Below are 7,109 nucleotides of genomic sequence, written 5' to 3' on the forward strand. Positions count from 1 at the left end.
CAACAACAAAAACGTCCCCCGTTTGTTGATTGGAGATGGGATTTCTAGCATTGTTTTTGTTTTGTATCGCAAACAAAACATGACGTCTTTCCTCACAGGGGAGGTGGGATGCGGGGTGGGGTGGGTGGTGGGGTTTTAGCTTTTCCTGACGAGTAATTTAGCAAAAAAAATAAATTAAAAAAACCCCATCGTCGCCAAAGAGAGGGATCTCTTTGGTGGGGTGGGGGGTGTGCGGGGCTAAGAGGGATGGGAGGGCGTGTTTGGGGGGAAAAAAAAGATAAAAAAAACAAAATAGAAAGAGGAATCTATTTTTATAAGCGATGATTAAAACAGAATAATTATTGAGAAAATTTTTACAAGAATCCGGATTTGAAAAAAGAGAAAAATATTTTGGACTGGCTAACTGGGAGGGGGGGAGGGGGAGGGGGTGGGGGCACCACCTTGTCTTGTCGTTCTGCCATTTCTAGGCCTCGGAGGGAAAAAAAAACGGAGAAAAAAAAAAAAAAGGATGGCTTTTTTTCCCGGGGGAGGGTGGGGTCGGCGACGGCCGTTTTGTAGACGACAAAAAAAAAAAAAAGGTTTTTTGCGAAGAAAAAAAAAACAAAAACAGAACGGAAGCCGAGGCGAGGGATTTTTTTGGTCATTTTATCACACAGTTGCGTAAATTATTCAACACCCGCTATAGGGACGGGGAGGGTAACCATCGTTAGCGTCCGGAGCCCCCTTCGTCCGGTTTCTTCGGGGGGGGGTCAGCGAACGCATCACACGTACCCATTTAGACGCCATCCTATGTTTTTGTTTTGTTTTTGTTTTTTTGTTTTTTGGGTTCCTCTTTGCTCGGCGTTTCTGTGTGCTGACTTCCTTTTAGCGGCGGACCGCGCGGCCTCTTCGGAATATCCCAGTTGTCCCGTGTGCTGTTTCTAAGAACTCTAAATGTCGACGTCGGAATTGAGCTTATTCGTTTAGGCCCGAAAATTGTTGTCGCCGGGGAGAAAAATTTAAAAAAAATTTAAAAAACGCAAATTCAGCGTTTTTGCGGGTGTTTCGGGAAAAAAGACCAAAAAAAAAAAAAAAAAAGAGAAAATTGTTTTTGCTTTGTTTGTTTGGCTCGCTGGCTTTTTTGAGTTCCTCGCCGAGCGTGACGCGTTTGTCCGAACTTATCGATGATTAGCGCTATAGTTCCTTTAGTCTAGAATGTTTGTTTCCTCGAGAAAAGGGGGGGGGTGTACGACTCCCCCCCGCCTTTATTTGCTCTGTACAAATAGATGATCTATCTATATATATATATCTATATATACATAGTCTACATTTGTTTTACGATATCTACCGTACTTATCTGAGTTGTCACTGTTCTTTAGTTGGAGCTTGTCTTTTTCGACTTATTATCAAAGTGGTGGTTCAGTTTCTTCGAGAGAAGAAGAAAAAAAAAAAATTTACTTGCGAGGAAACTGTTCAATTGTCGTCATGTTGCTTGTGGAGAAAACAAAAAAACAAAAAAAAAAACACACACACACAAAAAAAACACAAAAAAAATAAAGAAGTTTGGATGAACTTTTTCGTTACCGCGGCAAAAGAAACCGAACAAAAAGCTTTGACTATAAAAGCGTATATTTGGATTTGTCTAATTTATTGTTTTTTCCTATTTATTTCTATTTATGAGCTATTTATTATGAAGGGAGGGGTTGATTTGTCCGTGTATTTATGTCTTGATTTGTTTCATTGTCTGTGTATTGCCGTGATTCTCTGGTTTACCAGGAGGGGGCAAAAAAAAGGTGGAACAAAAGCGAACCGGAGTGGAGGCTGCACTGAGAGGACCTTTTTTTTTGTGCTTTGTACCAATATATTCAAAATGATCATATATTCCAAAAAAGTCAGGAAAACTGGACAAAAAAAAAAATCAAAAAAATAAAATAAAATTTTAAAAACGTGTGTGGAGGGTTCGGGAGGGGGGGGGCCTCTTCCCGTATTACTAGAAACAGTTACTCGCTATGCATAACCTAGTTATTAATAGTTCTATTTGCTATTGCTTTTCTTCTTGTCTTGTTCCAAATGAAATCGTTTTTTCCAATGACGTTTAGTCTTACTAGAATGTTCTAAACAGTGGTTCCGGTTCAATATAACCCGTGATAAGTTTGTGGAGTTCTCTGAAGCCACTCCGTCCACACCCTCCCTCCGCTTCCTACCGCTTTGTCATCCGAACTTTATGCAAAAGTGTGCGTCTTTAACTCCTTTTTAATTTTTTTTTGCACCCCTTTTTTTCTCTATCCGTGGCGTTTTTCTGTAAGACTGAGGCTCGTTCCAAAATAGAGAGAAAAAAAACCCAACAACTGTTATTTACGGCAGTTGTACTCTGGAGGGGTGACAAAGGGCGTTGGACCGATTCTATATTTTATATACTCTAATATGATATATATGATATATTTTCAAAGGTAAAAGGTAGGGTTCCAGAGATATAAATATAGACGATTGGGATTTTGTTCAGAAGGAGGTGTGTGTGTGAGTGTGTGTGTGTGTGTGAATGTTGGAGTGTGCGGTTACATTCGCCAGGTAAAGACGCGGTCAGGTGCCATTTCCAGTAACTCTGCGACTACAGCGGTACGTTTTTTTTGTCTTGAATACGAGTTAATTGTTGCGCTGTCAGTCAGTGGATCTCAAGCCTTTTTCACAAGCACCACCAACAGTAAAAAAAAAAATACAGTAGCATAGTAGGCTTAGGTACTCATGGAAAACATGCAATGCACAAACATCATCAACAACGATACTCCGTATATTTACAGACTTCGGACACCGCGAGCAAATTCGGGTAACGAGCAGGGCTAATCGATAAGAACCAAAACTTATACCCCAGTATTTTTAGTATTTGTACCGATATACAATATACACTATGTTGCCAAAAGTATTTGGTCACCTGCCTTTACTCACATATGAACTTGAAGTGCCATCCCATGGAATAGCCCAAAATGTTTTGGTATCCTGGAGCATTCAAAGTTCCTTGCACTGGCTCTCGGGGAGCCCAAACAGGTTTCAGTCATAAAAATGTTCAAAATAGTTCATATGATTTACTGTAAGTGTTAAATAAAATAAAATAAATAGTATATATGTAAAAGTGTTAAGTGTAAGTGTTAAGTAAAATAAATAAAAAAGTTTAACGTATAAATATATATATATATATATATATATATATATATATATATATATATATATATATATATATATATATATATATATATATATATATATATATATATACATTTTTTATTTATTTAACATAAACACTTTAATAAAAATAAATATATATATATATGTATATATATATACATATACTGTATACTATTTTTTTATTTATTTAACATAAACACTTTAATAAAAAGATTAACATATATATATATATATATATATATATATATATATATATATATAATTGTTTAATTTTATTTAACAATTTAAAAAATGTGTTTTATATATATATATATATATATATATATATATATATATATATATATATATATATATATGTATATATATATATATATATATATATATATATATCAATTTTGTATTTATTTAACATATACACTTTAATAAAAATAAAAATAAATATATATATACATATATACTATTTTTTATTTATTTAACATAAATACTTTAATGAAAAATGTAACATAATATATATATATATATATATATATGTATATAATTGTTTAATTTTATTTAACAATTTAAAAAATGTGTTATATATACTATATATATATATATATATATATATATATATATATATATATATATATATATATACATACATTTTTTATTTATTTAACATAAACACTTTAATAAAAAATTTAAAATTATATGTATATATATATAATTGTTAAATTTTATTTAACAATTTAAAAAAGGTGTTTTATGTATATATATATATATATATATATATATATATATATATATATATATATATATATATATATATATATATATATATTATTAAAGTGTTTATGTTATATATATATATATATATATATATATATATATATATATATATATATATATATATATATATATATATATATATGTATATATATATAACTTTTTTTATTTTTTTTATTTAACACTTACAGTAAATCTCTAGATCAGCTTCCGGTGTATCTGTCGAAAGATAACCTATGTTGTTTTTTTATGGCAAAAGCACAAAATATGCATTATTTCTCCCCTCTCCAAAAAAAAAATCAAAGTGGAATATTTGTTGTGATATTTTTTGAACATTGACAGTTTTTGTTTTGTTTTTAAAATCCCACTAAATTACATATATTCTTGGGAGTCCAAAAGGGTCATCCAACCATGGGAACGAAGAAAGCGTTTTTCAACACTATCTAACGTTTTATTGTTTTTAAAGGCTCGTTACGTAAACAAATTGTGCTCAACTCAGATTATATGGATCGTATTTTGAGGCCCCGCTGGAGTAATAGCGTGATGAAGTGAGGACCTGACTGGACACATTTCATGACATAAACCAAAATGACGTCTGCTGGTGTTAAACACGTACTAACTCGTATATTCCTATTTTCCCCCGTCGCCATATTTTAGCGAAAACTTGTAAAAAAAAAACACACTTTTAAAGTGAAAGAGACTTTTCTTATGTCTCACACACACACACACACACACTCTTGTTTTTCTTACCTTCTTGAGACCTCCGAAAAATGCCTACCTCTTTAGGACCACCCTTTCTAGATATATAAGGATTTGTATTTACATCATTAGTAATACATACATACTATGCAAATATAGAATTTTGGCAGTATTATAATAAAAGTCGTAATTTTACTCAACGCAAGTCAAAATTTTACAAGAAAAACTAAACATTTGTGCAATATTATGATAAAAGTTGGAATTTTACTCGATAACAGTCGCAATTTTGCAAGAAAAGCTTAACGATTTGGCAATTTTAGGAAAAGAGTCGTCATTTTATTCGACAAAAGTCACAATTTTATAAGAAAACTTTAAAATTTGGGCGATATTATAATAATAATCGGAATTTTACTTGGCAAAATAATGACAAAAATCATCGTTTTACTCCAAAAATGTCCCTGTTTTACAAGAACAACAAAACAATTGGCAACATTGTGATAAACGTCAGAATTTTATATGACAAATGTCACCATTTTGCATTAAAAAGTAGGAATTTTTAATAATTGCACGAGAAAATATTGCAACATTACAGAAGCAGACAGAATATGAGAAATAGTTCTCAATTTTATAAGAAAAAAGTCGACACATTGTGAGAAAAAGACTGCTTTTAGTTGTTTATTTATTAGGGACCGAGTCCCTTTGGGACAGAGGACCCTATTGTATTTCTAGCGTTTTATTATTATACCGCCGCCTCTTTGAGCTGTAATTTGACCCCCTTAACATGCTTCAAAACTCACCAAATTGGACAAACACATCAGGACTGGCAAAAAATTGCGATCTAATCAAAAAACCAAACCCCAAAACTCAAAATTGTGCTCTAACGCCCCCTAGGAAGAAAACACAGACACAACTGCCTGTAACACCCAGTAGGAATGTCATAGAGACATGAAACAAAAACCTCTATGTACTGTAGGTCTCACTTAGACCTATATTTCATACACTGACAACCCCCAGCAAAAATCAACAGGAAGTGTGCAATTCCCCCTTCAAAACAAAAGTTGTGTAAAAACTGTCACCTTTTTTCAAACATTATCCCCTCTGAGCGCGTTTGTCGTGTCGGCTTCAAATTAGCACAGGAGAGAGATTGAACCCTTCTGATTAAAAGTTGATGAAAGAGTTTTAATTACTGCTCCGGTTTGGATTTTATGAGCCCTCAAAGTCGGTCCTGTCCATCGCTGCTTGCAGCTTTAATTATTATTATTTTTTGTAATGGTTTTTAATCTTCAGTATTTACTTAAAGTTATCAGAGTACATCTCTATATCAATCAATCAATCAATCAATCAATGTTTATATATATATATATATATATATATATGTGTGTATTTATATACATATATATATATATATATATATATATATATATATATATATATATATATATATATATATATATATATATATATATATATATATGCATATTTATTTTATTGTTTTTAATTAATATTGGCCAAAGGTGTCGCATTTCAATTTCGTACACACACTTGTTATTTCATATGTTGACCAGAGGGGGAGCACTTTTAAAAGCGACACACAGTCAATATGGAAAATCCCTCCTTTTTGGGACTACCCTCATTTCACCACCAGGAGTGCAAATGAGACATTTTCTACTAGACCCAATGGTTTTCCGTATCGGGACCATGATTTATGTCCTCACTTGTTCACCGGTCCTCATACAGACAGTACTCTTCCTTGTGGGTGTCTCAAGAAGGGTAGAAATACAAGAACACACCCCCCAGTCGTCATCGCCATCCACGCCCCCGGACGCCCGTCGGAGGGGGTCAGACTTTATGCAACGCCCGGAAGTTCCCGACGCGTCGACATTCCACTTCCTGGTTCGCGTGGCCGTGTGAGAAGAAGAAGTGCATGATGGGATGCATGTTTCTTGATGCGTGTGTGTGTGTGTGTGTGTGTACGTGACGGGGCTCCATGTCCGACCCCCCCCTTCCCCCCCCAAGGCTCCCACCATCGCTGTAGCGCCTCCTAGTGGTGCCAGTAGGAACTACCAGTAGCGGAGGAGGGAAGGTGAACACAGGAACTCGGCTCTTCTTCTCGTTGCTTTCCTTTTCTTTTGTTCACCCTCCTGAGACGTGTTTGTTTACTATCTGATTAAAAAAATCTATAAATCCTTAAAGACAAAAAAAGACGAAAAAATGTCGGCGGAGCCTCGTGATTGCGGCTCTCTCTCTCTCTCTCTCTCTCTCTCTCTCTCTCTCTCTCTCTCTCTCTCTCTCTCTCTCTCTCTCTCTCTCTCTCTCTCTCTCTCTCCTGCTTCTGTTATTAACAATTATTACGATGATGATGATTATTATTCTGGTTATTTATGCTATTATTCTTAGTACTCTTATTCTTATTATTAATCCAATTACTGCGATGAATGACTTCATGTTATCCTTGCTAGTTTAGCTCATTTCTGAAACTGGAAACA

General features: G+C 33.9%; 1 protein-coding gene across 11 annotated transcripts in view; it reads left to right on the forward strand.

Moving 5' to 3' along the window:
- The window catches only part of elavl4 (ELAV like neuron-specific RNA binding protein 4), a 342,263-nt gene extending 339,118 nt beyond the window's left edge, over positions 1-3,145 (forward strand). For all 11 annotated transcript variants that reach the window (XM_072914614.1, XM_061976101.2, XM_072914613.1 and 8 more), the window contains one exon: positions 1-3,145. This exon is cut by the window's left edge and continues 863 nt beyond it. The gene's annotated coding sequence lies outside the window, so the exon portion shown is untranslated.
- The last annotated feature ends 3,964 nt before the right edge of the window (positions 3,146-7,109 follow it).

The sequence above is a fragment of the Nerophis lumbriciformis genome, linkage group LG14 (assembly GCF_033978685.3).
Source record: "Nerophis lumbriciformis linkage group LG14, RoL_Nlum_v2.1, whole genome shotgun sequence".
Lineage (NCBI taxonomy): Eukaryota > Metazoa > Chordata > Actinopteri > Syngnathiformes > Syngnathidae > Nerophis > Nerophis lumbriciformis.